Here is an 18,528-nt window from a genome sequence, read left to right on the forward strand (position 1 = left end):
CCAATCCGCCATCTTAAATTCAGCAGTCAAAAGATAATGGCCTAGAACTTCTGATGAGAGGCCAGCGATAGGCTGGGATCTTCTCCACAGATGCCCAGGTTTCCAGCACTGCTATGGTCCTAAGCCAGCAGCAGAATCTTCAGCTCTGTCTCTCCAGCTGCTGACTGACTCTGCACTGCATTGGGAGACCTCTCAGAGTGAACCAGGAACCTGCCTGTTGACCTGGACAATGGTCCCAATGAATTGAATGGGAGAATCCAGCTGCCTGGATGAAGGCAGGTAGGGCAATATATTTAATAATTTACTTCCTACAAAATGCATCAACTTTATAGCACAAGGAACTCAATAAATTTGATTAGCCTTCTACATCACAAGCCCAGGTAGCAGTTAGTATTGGAACAGAATGGAGGAAAAGCCATACTAATCACAGGAATATGCACGATAAACATCCACATAAACTTTCTTCATGTAACTATATTACTACAAATTTTGATACAAGGTAATGATCTTATGGGAAATGGGTGTCATGCTGATATGAGCTCAGGATTAGGATGTGACGGCTACCTGCAGTCAGCTGAGAGAAAAGACTGATGCTGGTATCTGTTTAGGATACATCCATGAAAGTGTCCCAAATGTGCTTGGTGCTTGATTGTCTAACAACTGTACTTATTCATTGGTCTGGTATTTCATAAGTCATTATCAAGCCCTCTGGGAATTCTAATTTACTTGACCTGACTACATAGAAATGAAGTACACAGCACACTCCTACCATATGCAAGAGGATAGTTAACGCATTCCATACAGCATCCCCAATCAAATGCTTGCTCAATTCCAATCACTTGTTCAGTCTGTGTTTGACTGTTGTATTCTCCTGTAGCAACTCGTGGTTGTGCAGAATAGCAACTTCAGCTAAGGGAGCAGTAAGGCTTCCTCCAGTTGATGCTCAATGGATTCTCATCCAAGTCCATCATAGAGGAGAAAGGAGGAGCTCAAACAAAGTTTATTCAAGGGCTCCCTACACACTATCTCTTTCTATAAATATTATTGAAGATCAGAGAGCAGTTGGCCATTTGACAGTCCTTAAAGAGGTAGCAGCCTTAAAATAACTGTCATTGCTCACCATCGATATTCTGCATTCCACATCTTGTGATCCTACAACCATCCTATCATTGACTCTGTTGCTGAAGTGAATCTGGAACACTGGACAGGCAAAATGGCATCATGAGTGAGCACACAGAAATTGGACGTCAAAAAAAAATTGCCCATTCTTTGTGAATGGACACAAACCTCAAGTGTGACTTCAGTAAGGGTACAATAACACAGCTGGTGGACATCCCAAAGACTGGATAAATAGTAACGCACAAAAAATGCTGGAGGAACTCAGCAGGTCAGGCAGAATAACTTGATTTATCCCTAGATGCAGGAGAATTTAATTAAATCAATCTGCAATAAAGTGCTTGACCATAAAACAATCAGGTCATGGTGAAACCCATGACAGACTGCAGATGCTGGAAAGCTGAAGTAAAAATTGAAAATGCTGGAAGTATTCAGCAAGTCTCCGGAAAGAGAAATAAGGTTAACATTTTAAACTGAGGAACTTCCACCAGAAAGTTACCATACAGGCATGACTGAAGTTGCAGAGAAGGTGGGTGGCGTGAAGGGGGTCTCTGACCGACAGGATTCCAGATTGAATTGTGCAAATAGTGATGGTGCACAATCATCCTGAGAGAGGATGATGAAGGTTTGTTAATCACAGTTGACCTGTCTGCAGGTGCAAATTTGGGGAAGATAAGTGAAGCTGGGGATAAACGAGAACACAATGCTAGAACAGTGAGACGGAGGACTCAGCACTTACTGGAAATCTGAAGTGAGCAGAAAGCTGTGAATACTTAGCAGTTCAGACGTCATCTGTGGAGGGAGAAAAACTGGTTGAAGAACTTTCATCTAGAACTGGCCAGTTCTGAAACAAACTGGCAAGGCTGGTTATCTGAAGTTAAATTCAGGGTTGAGTCCCGTGAGCTGTAACATATCTAGGCGGAAGATGAGATGCCATTCCTGCCCCCAGCTCATCCAATATCCATCTGGTTCATTTATGTTTCAGGAGAGAAATGATGCCTGCCTTATTCGGTCTGGCCTACAGCTGGAAGGATAAATGTCAATGGCAATTAGGGATGAACAATAAATGCTGGCCTTGCCAGTAGTGCCAATAAATGTAATAAACAGTATATCCCACCAATTACCCCTGTGATATCATGGTCCAGAATTAAATGGGCTTTTGGGAAAGTTGAATTTAGAACAAATGGCATCAGTTTTTCCCTCTCTCTCAATTTTTAAACATAGTCACTTCTCACATTCTTGCTGAAACTTGCCAGAATTTTGAACATCGTGATCTTTGCGGTGGAATTCCAAACCTTTGTCAAATCCCTCCCCCCCCCCACCTCCACTTTTAGACTTTGACCACACACACACACACACACACACACACACACACACACACACACACACACACACACACACACACACACACAGTCAAGAATTTCAGAACCTCTGCCTCGCAAGCATGACATAATAGAAAACCGAGCAGATTTATAAAGGAAACTTAATACCAAGCTGTATTTTCCATTGTCCCTTCAATAACCCAACCAATCTGTAACATTAGAGTTTCTGAAATAGTAGAAGGTACATTCACAAACATACTTCAAATGACTGTATTTCCTGGGACCTTTACAAGTCCTTTCATTCCTTAATTCACTGCCAAAGAATCATTCACATCCTTCAGTGAGTTGCTGTGGCAAGTACTCTGATCTTTCCCCTACAGAATAAACAGGAACTTCATACATTTATGTAATGTGTAATGTTACCTTCCTGAATAAACAAATGCTTGTACAAGTCCACAGTGAATGACCATGGCCCTCAAAAGTACACAGGAATTCAACAGTTACACAGTGAGTGACCCTTAACCTTGCTGGAGAAAAAAGAACTTTATATAGTTGCACAGTGAATAACCCTTAAACTCCAAAAAGATCAAGAGCACTCCATTGGTACACAGCGATTGACCCTTACTCTGAAGAATAAATAGAATTTAATTATCAACAACCCAAGCATCATTTTCCAAGTTTTTCAGAGCTCTTTCTCCATATAAGGAGGGCAGCATAGAGCTGCAGCAGGTAGAGCTGCTGCCTCACAGCTCCAGTGACTGATGTTCAACCCTGTCCCCTGGTGCTGTGTGGATTTTGTACATTCTCCTTGTGACTGTAAAGGTTTCCCCCAGGTGCTCCAGTTTCCTCCCATATGGAAAAGATTTGCTGGTTGGTGGGTTAACCAACTACTGAACATTACACCTTGCGTAGATGGGTGGTAGGGAGAAAGAATAGATTACAGGGAAATGCTGGGAAGCAGCATTGATAGGATTGTTCTGAGAGCCAGCATAAATTTGATGGGCTGAATAGCCACCTTCTCTTTTTGTAAGAGCATATGACAATAAAAGCTGGCAACCAATGCTTTCTGGTCCCTATACAAATTGATTATATCATCTCTACATGTTACATCTGCTCGACCTAACCATCTGTTCAAATCCACCTTCACCTCCTAAACTGTAAACATCAAATTTCATCCTTAGGATGAAACACTGAAGTGAGGCCCCATCTGACTGTTCAAGTGGCCTTGTAGGGATCCCCAACAATATCCAAAGTAAAGAGTTCTGTCGTTGGCTTTTCTCAACCAAAACATCAAAATGCTACACATTCTGCCCATTTTTCAGGCAGAGCAATGTTGGTCCCAGTACAATTAATGGGGCACGTGTTTTCAGCATTTTAGATGGACATATAAATTAGGTGTTAGTTCCCTTGAATGGATTAATGAGAACCCTGCTGAAGTCCTCTATGACTACATTACTTACCAGCAAAGCTTCTTATAAGGCCTTTAAAAATTATAATGGCAGATACTGAAAATCTTAAATAAAAATGGAAAATGCGAATAGTCTAGACAGCATCTGAGGAAAGAGAGACAAAGTTAACATTTCAGGTCGAGGCCCTTTATCACATTTGGAAATTTGAGAAGACACGTTAGTTTTAAATTGCAGAGGAGGTGGGATGGGGGGGTGGGGAGGGGGGGTTGGTGAAGACAGGCAGAATACCTCTGATAGGGTGAAGGTGGGGTTGCCACGGTAATATGCTAATTGTGTTGATAGCTCAATGAGGGCAATTAGACAGAGAAAACAAACAAAGGAACATGTAAAAGGTGTGAAGTCCAGATCAGAGCTGTTGTAGAGAATTGAAACCCAAAGGGAGGATGTTGGAAATGCCCAGCAGACCAGGCAGTGTCGGTTTAGAGAGAAAAACTGAGTTAATGTAAAGAGATGGATTGCCTTACAGCAATAACAAACAGAGAAAAAGATTTACCTGAAATTATTGAATTTGATATTGGGAGTGAAGGCTGCAACATGTCCAGACAGAAGGTGTTCCTCAGCTTACATTGGACCCGACTGGAAAAGCACAGGTAGGTCAGAGTTGGAGTGGTGTGGAGAAATAAAGTGACATCCTGGCTACTGAACAAAGGTGCTCCAAAAAAATGCCCCCTTCACAATTTCCCACTTGCAACAGATTCTGTCACCAGACACAGATTCATCTCTCCTTTTAGCCTCCAAAGGGACCATTCCCTTTGTGACTCCTTATCCCACTCTTCCATCCCCACTAACCATACCCCTTCTCATGGCACCTCCCCACGCAACCTCAAGAGATGCAACACCTGCCCTTTGTCATCATCGCTTCCCATCATCCAAGGACCCCAACCATTCCTCCAGGTGAAGCAGTGATTGACTTCAACTATGAGATGAAATGTGATCTCTGCAATGAAGAAACCAAATGCTTTGTGGCGTGCCTTCATTCGGTACATAGGAATGTCCCCGAGCTTCCAGTTGTCTGTCACTTTAATTCTCCATCCCACGCTGTCTACATTACTCCAAACAATGCCCAATGCAAGCTCGAAGAACAATGCCCAATGCAAGCTCGAGCTCAAGCATCTGCCGTCCAAGCTCAATTCAGTCTTTCAGTCGCAATATCAACTCAATGACTTCAGGTAAATCATTTACTCTGTCGCAGCCAGTCCTGCTGTGGTTATCCATATGTAAATATTAACTCAGTTTTTTCTCTCCACAGACACTGCCTGATCTACTGGACATTTCCAACATTCGCCGACTGATTTTAATTTCCTGCAACCATTCTGAGCTGCACTTCACAGCTTTTACAAATCCATTTGCTTGTTTAATCCATCTTCCCTCAGTAATCTATTACCAAAGGGCTCCGTAAACAGCAAACCACCAAGGCTACGCTGTACTCCCCTACCAGAGATATTCCTTTTCTTCTATCCGCTCCTCTAACTTGTTTTCCCACTTTTCCATTTCTGATGAAGGGACTCGACCTGAAACGTTAACTTTGTTTTTCTTTCCACAGTTGCTGCCTGGCCTGCTGAAAGTTTCCAGAATTTTCTATTTTCATTCTTATGTAGCCTACCTAACTCAGAATTCTGGAGCAGCATCCTTCTTTTCCCTAAACATCTCCCCTAACCCAATCCCATTCTCACAGCACCTGCTGGTAAGTTTAATGTTAAACCCTTCCAGTGAAGCCAGGAGAAAGAGACAACCCCCAACTCCCAGACTTTGTTACAAAATTCCTCCCTGGACTTCTCCCAGGATGTGCCAAGATGCTAAATCAGTGTAATTTTGTTCTATCTTCTTACTTTAGTACTACAGCCAAAGGCAGAATTATGTTTAATTTTACAGATACACAGCACATCTTAAATGTTATTAATCCTTGATCGTAACATCCTCTGTTTAATCTATTTGCTATTTTGACTGTAATGGGTTATTTTCTCCGCTGGACTTTGCCCTGACAACAATGTCTTTAAAATGTGTTTGACTGAGGTAGTAGCAGTAATTCCAACCACAGATGGAAGTTTTGCCAGAACTTCAGAATTAATTCACAGGATTACCTGCTTCTGTGCTTCCCAGGAAGTTCCATCCAAGAGTTGCACGGACAGGCATATAGAGATGGAATCGGTGGCAGAATCAGCTCCTCTGCAGTAGCTGGGAACAAGTTACTGTTGTGCCTTTGCAGCAGATTAGACAATTACTTTCCTGACAACTCAAAGGTCCCAAAGCTTGGAATGGTTTTCAGGATTGGATAGCCACATTTAAACTGGGTTAGTCGCTGATCCATGCTGACACAGATCCAGGGTCCAGCAAAAGAGTGTCGGCTTGTGGGTGCCAATTCTTAGGCACCTGATCTTCACCTCCTCAAAGCACCATTGGTGACGTGCAGGCAGCATCACGGCACAGTCGAAGTGTAGACCCTGGAAAAACTTCCAGCAGCAGTTCACCAAGGAGCAAGGTGAAGAGAAGCAGAAGAACAGATCCAATCCTACGTTTTCTATAGCAATAAGAACAGCCTCTCCAACCACTGGCCCTCAATTTGCACCCATGAGTAATACTAGATGTGAAAGGGTGACACATTTAGACACCCAGGAAAGCATGGCTCTCTCCCTACAGATGGGGAGATGTAGTCAACAACCCAATGGCATGAATATTGAGTTTTCCAATTTTAGATAATCCCCCCCCTTCCCTTTTTTATACCCCCCACTCCCCAGACTTCTGATCCTCCAGTCCTCCCCTTTTTTGTCCCCTTCCCCCTCCTGGCTCCATCCATCCACTTCCCACCCCCACCTGGTTCCTCCTGCCGTACACCCCTCCCCCACTGATTCACATTCTCACCTCCTTTACTTAACCAAATCCAGCTCTGGTAGCCCTTTGTGTTCCTGTTTATCTTCCTCCAGCAGCCGTCTCCCATCTTCACCCTCCCCTCCCCTCCCACCACCTTGCTCCATCTGTTTTTTCTCTTTTGCTTCTCTCTGTCTGCCTCCACCTATCATTCACCTGCCACTGTCTTCCAACTCCACATCCCCTACCTGGAACTACCTGCCACTCATTGTACACCCCTCCTCAGTCCACCAATCACCTCGAATCCTTTCTCACCACTCCCCTTCCCCTCTTTATGCCAGCCATCTTGCCTCTCCACTCTCAGTCCTGATGCAGGGTTTCGACCCAAAACATCGACAATTCCTTTCCTCCCACAAATGCTGCTTGACCCGTTGAGATCCCCCAGCACATTATTTGTCACTCCCGACAGCCCTGGATCAATCCCACGTTAACCCCACCATCCCGCACTCTCCCCACAGCCCTGGATCAATCCCACGATAACCCCACCGTCCCGCACTCTCCCCACAGCCCTGGATCAATCCCACGATAACCCCACCGTCCTGCACTCTCCCCACAGCCCTCGATCAATCCCACGTTAACCCCACTGTCCCGCACTCTCCCCACAGCCCTGTATCAATCCCACATTAACCCTACTGTCCCACACTCTCCCCACAGCCCTGGATCACTCCCACGTCAATCCCCCTGCCTTGCTCTCTTCCCAAAGCCCTGTATCAATCCCACTGCCCCGCTCCCATCCCAGAGCCCTGTACGAATCCCCAGACATTTAATAGCCATTTCAAAATCATTGCACTTAAAAAAAGTTGTGTATGTATGTTGTTCCTAATCATTCATACAGTCTGTAGATATAAAAGAAAGAGTTCACTTATTTAGTGCCGCTCCCATTGCATCATTCTGCTCAAGTTTATAATGCAATAGATATTATCATCATTCAAAAATGAAGTGTGCTTACCTATTGCCACACAGTCTGTTTGAAGTTTCCAGTGCTTTAGTAAATAATGAACTGAACTTTGTACTTCACTGCCGTTGGCACGGTCCCCAATACAAGTGTAAAGCAGCTGCCTGGAGTCTTTGCTGGAGAGTAGAAAGGTATCCATGTCTCCCTCCCCTCCCCACCCCCATTCATTTCAGTATTTTAAATACATTCACATGGTCACAGTCATGTACACAGTGAAGGAGTTTAAGCCTTTGAAAGACAAGTCACCAGAAAAAAAATTCAAGTGAATAATTGCTGATAACATGGAAAGGCACTCATTCACATTCCCCGCCTTTTCCCAAAGAGTGCTGCCTCTCATGCTGGGACCCACTTCTGGGCACTGACCATCCAAATGACCTACCTGAAATTCTAAACAGGATGTTAAAGGCAGCAAGCTATTTGCTCATGCTCACCACAGAGCCAAGTGCTCACACATGTGCTCCCTCTTTTAAGCAGATAACAGTTAAGAAGACTGGAAGTCCTGTGTGATTTATTCCCCCCTGCTAGTGGAAATGTGACAGAGCTGACACACCAGTCCCGCCATTCCTGGAATCAAACCCAAGTCCTTCTGGTCTTTATTGCTCAGTTGCAGGTATTCTTTAGATGTCTCAGAAGTTACCATGGAGAATATTAACAAAATAACAGCTTTAAAGCCACTTATTTAAAAATTATTATTTATTGATTTGGTGGACTATCCTCCAAGCATGCTACAGGTTTCATCCACTAAAACTATCAGCAGTAATTTTCAGCAACAGATTTATTTTCAATCCCCTTGGGCTATGAATTCGAATGCCCAGCAAGATTTATTTGCCGAAACCTTTGCACAAATATAAATGAACACCTTCTCCTCAGTAACATAAATGTGCTATTGATAGTTTTCACTATAGACCTCATATCCCATTTGGTCCAACCTGCAGCTCCCATGTAAATTTTGGCAAAAAAAATCTCCTTTTTGTATGTTTTCTTTCCACTCAAACTCACATCCATTATACAATAAAAACAGAAAGTGCTAGAAATATTCAGGCAATACGTGGTGAGACAGATAATGACTTTACATCAGAACTCTATTATCAATGCTAGATTTTTCATTAAATGATAGAGCAACCTTTTTAAATCTAATTATTTTATACTTTGTTTTAAATATATCTTGATATCTTTAAGGTACCTTTGTAAAGTTTGACAATTAAATTTAAAAATCGGGTTCAATTACAAAAATAAGCACTGTAAATGTCAACCCACCCAATTGTCTGAAAAGGAAGAAAGACAAGAGGTTTGGTGTGAAAGTTCCTGAAAGGATTGATAATGGCTCAAACAAAGTCATATTCTAGTCGGCAGTTTGAAAATCTCTAACGTCTACATCACCAACGACTTGTCCTGGTCCAGCCACGTAGACGCTATGGCCAAGAAAGCACACCAGCGCTTCTACTTTCTCAGAAGGTGAAGGAAATTCAGCACGTCCCAATGGCCCTCATCAATTTTTACAGATGCACCATAGAAACCACCCTATCCAGATACATCACAGCTTGGTATGGCAATTGCGCTGTCCAAGACCGCAAGAAATTGCAAAGAATTGTGAACACAGCCTCCCCTCCATTGACTCTGCCTACACTTCCCGCTGCCTCAGGAAAGCAGCCAACATAATGAAGGACCCTTCCCACCCCTTCTCTCTTCTTCCCCCTTCCATCAGGCAGAAGATACAATTCTTGAGAGCACATACCACCAGGCTCAAGGATAGCTTCTACTCTGCTGGAACAAGACTCTTGAACGGACCTCTTATATGATAAAGGTGAACTCTTGATCTCACAGTCTGCCTCGTCATGGTCCTTGCACCTTATTTCTCTACTTGCACTGCACTTTCCCTGTAACTGTAACACTATATTCTGCATTCTGTTATTTTCCTTTTGTACTACCTCGATGTACTTACGTATGGAATGGTCTGTCTGAATGGCATGCAAACGGAGCTTTTCACTGTATCTCAGTACATGTGACAATAATAAACCAATGACCAATTACCCACTACTAATTCTTGCTTGCAAAAAATCCAACATAATTTTTGGAGCTGCCTCCTGAAGGGGCCACAAACAAATGCAATCAGTGGAGACTCCAGCACAAACAAGCACATTTATATGTAGCATCCTGTCCTTGATGCACTACTCCCTGGCAAACAAATCACGGCATCTTTAACACACTTTGCTAAACTAGTGATGTGTTCCACTGTTTTATCACAGTTCAGCCAACACCTTCCTTTCAAATATATTTGGCTCCTGAAGATCATTTTTCCCCAAATGCCATGGAATCCCTTTGAGATCAAATTTCCAGTTAGCCCTAAGCTTACAGGTCCATTAATGTTGGTTGGGATGTAACCATCACCAGCAGGTCAATTTCCTGTTCTAGAAACTCTTATTTAAATCTAGAAAGGATGGTCAAGAATTATTACCTGGTCAGTTGTTAGTATTTAATTTCAAAACTAAAAGATAAAATCTGAGCAGGTTTTCTTTTCCATTTCATTAATAAAATGCTCCAGATGGGGAGCACTTCTTTCCAGTGGGGGTGAGGGGGAATCCAGTTGTCCTATTTCTCTACAATGAACAAGTTTACCATTGTATAGACCAAGTTGCTTTGTAAAATGGAGTGGTGTCAGACAGGTCAGAGGTAATTGATTCAGGGACCCCAAACACTTCCCGATTGGCGCTTTGAAGGGGTAAAGGGTACGATTTCCAAAGATTGGGCCCCAGTCAGCGATGGTGGAGCAAAGGAAGATCCCAGGCTTGGAAAGGCATGGAATTCTCAGATTGCAGAGCTCAGAGATAAACTGGGGAGGCCAAGTCCCATGCAAAGATCACAATTTGGAAGTCAATGCAAGGACAGGCAGCTAACGCGAGTCTATTGCTCTTAATTGAACATGGAGATTCACTGGCCCTGGGTAGAGTACACCAGAAGAAGGAGCTGTTAGTAAACCAATGCCAAGTGTTCATTCTCACTGCTCCAATATTCCCCATGAAATTGGGTATATTAAGAGCACTTTTGTCTTGCTTTAATTTCCATTGTTTAGGTAAGTGAAAACGTAGTACGTTTACTTGCTTTTCCCCGTCACCTTCCCCAATTGCTTCTCACCCCTAAGACATCCCTTTCCCTCTGAAAGTCTTATAAAGTGACTGTCATAGTGACTTGCTTTTAAAACGTGTCAGGCACCTCACCCTCAATCGCTTATAATTACTCCTGACGCTGCTCCTCACGCCTGCACTTGCATAGTTCCGCCACGGGACGACACCCTCGAGCCTTCGGATCTCTGACAAGGGAACAACATCAGAGCACCCAAGGAAACATTGTCCTGATTGTTAATATACGCTGCTGCAGGATATTCAATATTTTCTTATTAAACGGAAAGTATTAACAATTTAAATTCATTAATATTTTGCTTTTACATGTTACATTTCTTACGCAACGTTGAAATTAAACATTATATTAAATAGCAAGTTTCAAAACTGAATTGTAAGTGGTTTTTAAAAATATTCGAGCTCACAGACTGACTGACTACATGTTTGCAACAGGCCTAAATAAACCTTGGGAAACGAATCAAGGTATTGCTTCGTTGAAAATTTCTTATTAAAAGAAGCGGATCAATTGTTTTATTGGTGATCTCAGCCGTGGAAGGAGCCGTGCATTAAAGAAAGGGTCTGCCCTCCAATTGCGGAAATTAAATAAAATCTCAAAATGCAATCCCTTAAGACGTACCTGCATAGAAACCAGGACGGCATGCCAGCTTGGCATGATTTCTGTGATGCGATTCACAGACCACCCCCATGTGTAACCAATGTGTCACGTTTACTGAGGGAGGGAGGACGCACGAACCGGGTGATAGCGAATGACCAACCCAGTTCACAACTCGCCAGCTTTCATTTTCCATCGCGGCAGAACAGGAAACCATTTCTCCCGTGGAATGGCTAATTAGGAATGTGACAAAAATATTTTCAAAGGATCGCAACAAAGGGACTGGAAGTAGAGTTTGCGGACAATGCATGCCGCGGGAGAAGTTTTGTAATGAATTTTGTATCATTTTGCAACTTTAGTCTGATTTTTAAAATTTCAGTTATAGATATATATATATACAAAAAGAATAAACGCAATGCAAAACTCTTTACATTCTTGGTGTCATAGGGTCAATAGGTTCAATATATTGATAAATTCGCGTCAGCAAAGCAATGTGTCAACCTGTCGCTATCTCAGTCACACCCATTGCAAGGATATCAAATGCCAATGCTCCCTTTGACCTGCCCCGCTGCATAGGGACGCGTGCATTACAACACCCACACCGCACACCGACGCTTTGAACACCTGGTGCTCATGTACAAATATCCAAACTCTACGTCAGAAACTCGCACTAACGTGTTCACGTCTGGAGAAGGTTCCTGCCGCTTGTTTCACGCTCCAGTAACAGCCACTCCTTACGAACTGGAGCTGAGAAAAAAAATATTTAACTGTAAGTGACTGGTTTTCCCAATGGTTGATTTTAGGATTATAAACTCCCGTGTTCTCGTTTTTTTTTCCTCTCATCTTCTTAGGCTATTGAATCTTGCGGCGACGAGTCACCGATTCCCAGTAGCTCTTTCATTTATTGTCCAAGTAGCCAGCTTCCCAGGATGTGGATCACTGCAGGGTACCACTACATGATGTCTCCAGACAACCTTCATCAGTGTCGACACACTGAAACTCTGCTTGCATTTTCTTCTCCTGACCCGGGGTGCTGGGACCTGCGGCACCCACCTTGTTTCTGGACAAGTTTTCTCATACGCAGTGGGAATCCGGCGTAGAATTCCGGCCTGCTCGCCTCGCTGGTCACCAGGGGAATCCAGACCATGTTTTATGGGTACTCTCTTTAAAGCAAAAAGCGAGCTGCTGAAGGAATTCAGCGGGTCAGGCAGCATCTGTGGAGGGAAATGGACAGTCGAGACCCTTCATAATTTGATGTTCGTTTTCTTTCCCAACAAATATGTTGTTATTTTCATTAACCTGAGTTCCAAATTCTTTTGACTTCTGTACAGAATGAACTCAATTTAAGCTTTGGCACTCTGGGAAAAATATAAAAAAACAAGTATTAGCTTCATTAGATTTTGCTAACATCTGTAGCTCTGTTTTAAATATTGTGGATAATTTAATTGGTTATGACCCATGTTGAGACATCCCCAATTCCCTTAAAAAGCAGGGCTCTCAGATCAATATTCAATATATCATCTGCTGCAAACTCTAATAAAGCCAGACACTGAATGGAGGACAATATCTAGCTGGCAGTGAGTTGCTAGATGGTAATTAAATCATGTCCCAGCAGGGAATCTGATTGAAGCCAGTGAATGCCAGAGGGCAGTCAGTGAGATGGTCTGTCTTACTGGCTCTTTTTAACCACCTATCACACTAAAATTACTTTGTCAGTTTCTTCATTTTCTTGGTGGTCCATGAGAAATTCCCTCTTTGAATCTTCACATGCCCTCACACTGCATACATTCTCAGTACAGCCACCAGCGTACATTGATGATGCACGTTCAGCATGTTATGACCCATTACAGACAGAGTGGAGGAGCATGTGGACTGAAGGAGGCCACTCAGCCCATTGAGTCTGTTCTACCATTCAATTATATCATGGCTGCTCCATACCTCAGCTCCGCTCCCCTCCCTCGGTTCTGTACCCCTCAGTACCCTCGCCAAACAGGAATCTTTGAATTTTGCAATTAAACCTGTCTCTGCTCTGATTGGAGGGAGTTGCAGATTTCATCCATCCTTACACTTCTGGAATCTGGACAGCCACATTCAATTTTAATTCTGCGGCTCACCCACCCCTTTCCAACCTCTATATTCCTTTTTGGACTACCCTGCTGGAGAAAATGGTTTCCATCAAATTCTTTAATGATTATAAATACCATCTTTTAATATTCCCTACTCAGTGAATTATAAGGCTGGTTTATGCAACCTAACATTTTAAGTTGCTGCTTTTGGTACTGTGATCAGCTTGGTGATTCTGCGCTCCCTTCCTCCAAAACCAATGCATCCTTCCTGCAGCAAAACACCCGGCAATGAAGGCGATACGCAAAGTGGAGTCAAGGCAGAGCTTTATTTGACTGTGGCTTGACCTCTGCCCTCTTTGTGTTCTAGCCGCTTTGAGTTAATTATCAACGTTCCATTAGACTTTTTAATTACTTGTTTGTACCTATGCTCCAACGCAGGGCCCTTAAACCTTCCTATATCAGCACCCTCAAACAATGACTCTCAGCCTCCTCAAACCCAGCTGATGTTTGAGAATGAGTTTTTCAGCCCTGTTCTTGGCAAATTTCTAAACCTATTGGTTGTCTTTCAAGTTTTCAGTGATGACATCCATTCACTGCACTGGTACTGTGAGCAGTTATTAGATATTTTAGCTGCTTTAAGCACTGTATCCATTGCAGATAATTCATTTGGGATTTAGTTAAACATGTGAGAACTCCATCTGAATGTAGAATATAAGCATAAAATGCTGGAGCTACTCGGCAGGTCAGGACACATCTGTGGGTAGAGTTAATGTTTCAGGTCAAAGAAACGTCATCTTCACCTTTCTTCCCACAGATGTAGCCTGACCTGCTGAGTATTTCCAGTATTTTCTGTTTTTATGTTAGATTTCAAGCATCTGCAGTTTTTTTTATTTCCATCTGAATGTAAACCTGCAAGGAGTGGGTCAGCAGGAACAGGATTACCAAACCTTGGACCATGCAAGTAAAACAAATTTTAGATATTAAAAAAAAGCAATATGGTATCAGGACAAAGTTCCTGCACACAGGTGCACACTCACTCACTCACACACACAATCACACTCTTCCCAAGGCCCACTCCCTCAGCCCCTCCCCAATTCCCTCTCCCAATCCAACAATCCCATTCTCCCTGTCCTCCTTCCCCTTTTATCCCTTTTCCCCTTCAACTCCTTTCTTTTCCTTTTCAAAACTTTCTCTCTTTCTCCCCATCTCTTTCTCACCCCACTTGTGCCTTTGATGCTCTACTTTTCCTCTTTCTCTGCTTTCCCTTTCTGCCCTCTCTCGTACTCACTCTCCTTCATTCTTCTTTCCTCTTCCCCCTCTCTCTCCTGCTACCTGTTCTTCTGCCCCATTCCCTCACTCCACACTTCCACTATCCCCTCTACAGTCCTCTCATTCTTGCCATCCAATACTATCCGGTGAGGTAGTATTCTACAGGTAAAACACAGGTAGTAATCTACAGGTAGTAATCTACCTGGTGAGGTAGTAATCTACAGGTACCACTTTTGAGCTGGTACTGAGATTGGTCCATTATTTAAGAAGTGTGAAGGAGTTAACCTGTGAAATTATGTCTATTAGCTTAAAATAGTTCAGGAAGAATTAATGGGATCTCTTATTGACAACACACTGAGCATTTAAACAAATGTTAACTAATTGAATAGGTTTGTAAAGCATAAATTACGTCCAATGAACCTATTTGAGTTTTTTGAGGAATAACAACATATACCAAGAATTCAAACATAATAGCCTTATACAAATGGAACTTTTTCAGCAGAGTGAAATGAGATTACAGTCATTCCAGAGTCATTTCCTGTCACTCTGGAAGTTTGACTGGATATTTGCTGGGGTGTGTTGTGGTGTGTTTCCAGTGCTGGATACCAACCTAATGATATCAACCATCATGTAATGTCACTCACAAAGCACCACGTTTTCATAATGCTGTTTGCAATATAGCCAAGGTTTTTAAAGGGTTGTTCATACTCATTTGAAACCACTGCAATCTTCTCAGCAACATTTTGTTGTCTGCCTGTTCATTGTAAGACCTGCTCCAGGTCTAAAAGACTAACATTTAGTTAGCATCAAAATTTGTGATGTTCTGTGGCCTCGGGCAGAGCCTCACACCTGTGCCTGACAGTTCTGACAGTTGAGGTCAAGGTCACTTTCAAATTAGAGTCATAGATTTACACAGCACGGAAATAAGCCCTTCAGCCCAACTCATTCATGCCGCCCAAGGTGCCTTTCTGAACTAGTCCCATTTGCCTGCATTTTGCCCAGGTCCACCTGACCCTAAAATTTAACTTCCTAGCATCAGGATCATGAGGTGACTGTCCTATATTCCAGGAGAACTTGACATTTCCTACAGCCCAGTCTACACTTCAGAGCATCTGGTGGGATTTCCCAGCATTCCTGGTTCCCCTGAGGTTCATAGACTGCAGTCAGGTGGCATTTTGGGCATTCCTTCAGGACCTGGAGCTCTTTGGAAGAGAGAAGCTTTCATTTGCTAAATGTTCAGATAATGGTCGACCATCAAGGTACTTTCTCATGTCAATACAATCCTGGGAGCTCATGTGACTCCTTAACTCTGCAGGGGTTGCAGCTGCCTAACATCTCTCAGCGCCCATGCTATGCTGATGGATGGATTTGCAGGATAAGGGATATCCCTTCATTACAAGGCTTGTATACATGCCCCAGGCACTGCACTGAGCACTGCTATAATGATAACCATGGCAGCACAAGGCACATATTAAAGACTACCGCTAGCCTCCTCTGGGAGTGTCCTCCTTTACTAAACAAGAGTTTCTACTTCATTCAAGTCTGCTGCTTATTACATATTCTAGCAAGCAGTGGAGCTGAGCCAAAGCCAGAGAGCATCCACCAAGTGGAGTGGTAGCAGGGCCCACAGGAAGACCAGGAAGAGGTGGACAAAGGGGAGCCACCTTCACCCACACGGGGGATTGGAAAGTGTGATCTGTTGGCAACTTTTAAAACCAGTCCAAGTGCTCAACACCATTTTGACTCTCTGATTTTGTAGCTATTACATTTCTAGGGCAACCTAGTCATTGGACACCCCATACTCAGTAAAATCATGGCTGATCCATTGGCTTGCTTCCCCTTCCTGCCCAATTCCCATATCTTCTGATTCACATAGGATCCAATAATCCAACAATCTCATTCTTAAAGTATATGTAGCTACTGAGCATCCACAGCCCTCTGATGTAAACAATTGCAAAGCATTGCAGTGCTCTACATAAAGAAATGTCTCATTATCTCAGTCCTATATACCTTAACCCTTTTCTTGAGGCTATTCCCCCTGGTTCTAGACTCTCCAGCTAAAGGAAGTAGTCCCTCTATATCTGCCTTCTCAAAATTTTGTAGGTCTCGTGAGGTCACCTTTCGTTTGGCTAATCTTACTCAACCTCTATTCATCAATCAACCCCTCATTTCAGACATCAACCTGGTGAATCTACACTGTACTAATCCAAAACAAGTAAGCCCTTCTTTAGATTCAGAGATCAAAATTAAATATAACACTCCAAATGGTCTTATTAAAGCCATGAGCAATTTTAGCAAGACTTTCTTATTTTTATATTCCAACCCCCTTGCAATAAAGTCCCAGATTCTATCTGCCTTCTAAATTGCTTGCTATATCTATGTGCCCATTTTCTGTGTCTCATGAACTAGCACCAAGATCGCTTTGCTCACAACATTTCTCAACATTTAAAACGTAATCTGATTTTTGTTCTAACAACCAAAGTGAATAACCCCTCATTATAACCCATCTACCACTTTCTGTACTCACTATGCCCCCTTACAGACTTTTGCATCCTCCTCATTGTTCACTTCCTCATTAGAAAACTTGGCTACATCATGATCGAGTGGACAGTCAGAGACTTTTTCCCAGGGTGACAATGGCTAACATGAGGGTACATAATTTTAAGGTGATTGGAGGCAGGTATAAGGGGGATGTCAGGGGTAAGTTTTTACACAGAGAGTGGTGGGTGCATGGAGCACACTGCCTGCAGAGGTTGTGGGGGCAGATACATGAGGGACATTCAAGAGACTCTTAGATAGACTCATGAATGATAGAAAAATAGGGGGCAATGTGGGAGGGAAGGGTAAAATGGATCTTACAGCAGGATAAAATGTCGGCACAACATTGTGGGCCAAAGGGCCTGTTCTGTGCTGTAGTGTTCTATGTTCTATGTTATATGGTTTGGAGAATGAGATGTGTAAGTCCACTCAGTAGTCTGGATGTTCTGCACCTTGATCACCTGAAAGCAAATACAGCAGTAGTTAGGGTGTAGAGAAACAAATTGCCACCGGGTCTCCCTGCTCAAGCAGTTATCCCCTTGGTTTTCCAATTTGTCCCCCACCATCCAATCCAATATAAACAATGTGCTGGAAGTACTGGCATAAATCATGCGTTGATATGGCAGTGAAGGTGAGAAGCTAACGCAGTGCCATCCACAACACTTCCATCAACCCTCCTACCATGTTGTGGGCCCATAACCCAGGGTTGCAGAATGGGCAATTCGGGCTATTGGAATAACACAAAGAGGAGTGGCTATTTGAAGATGGCAAACACAAGTACGTCTAACACAAAGTGAGATTTCTGCATACTGTTGAGACAATGATCATAGCAGCACCTATCAATTCAGATTTTGAGCTTCCGGGATAGTTTTACCATTCATGAAATCCAGGATCTAGCTTGGTGAGTAAGATTCACTTCCAAGGCAAGCACAGTTAGGGGGAGTTCTCAGCTATGTCTTAAAAGGGAATTTCCTTGTAGGTGGCCGGTAATCCCCAGGAATAATTTCAGTATTGGCTTTATTTGAGATGAAGAACAGGGACCAAGGAAGAGTCCAACTACTTTGAAGAAAAATGAGGAAGACCAGGAGTCACCAGGCTGCTGAATTATGCAGAGCACGCAACATTCCAACTGTCTTGGTTGACTGACATTGGTTTCCTAATAAACCACATAAGGGATATTAATCAAGGAGAAGCAGATG

The sequence above is a fragment of the Pristis pectinata genome, chromosome 21, assembly GCF_009764475.1.
Source record: "Pristis pectinata isolate sPriPec2 chromosome 21, sPriPec2.1.pri, whole genome shotgun sequence".
Classification (NCBI taxonomy): Eukaryota; Metazoa; Chordata; class Chondrichthyes; order Rhinopristiformes; family Pristidae; genus Pristis; species Pristis pectinata.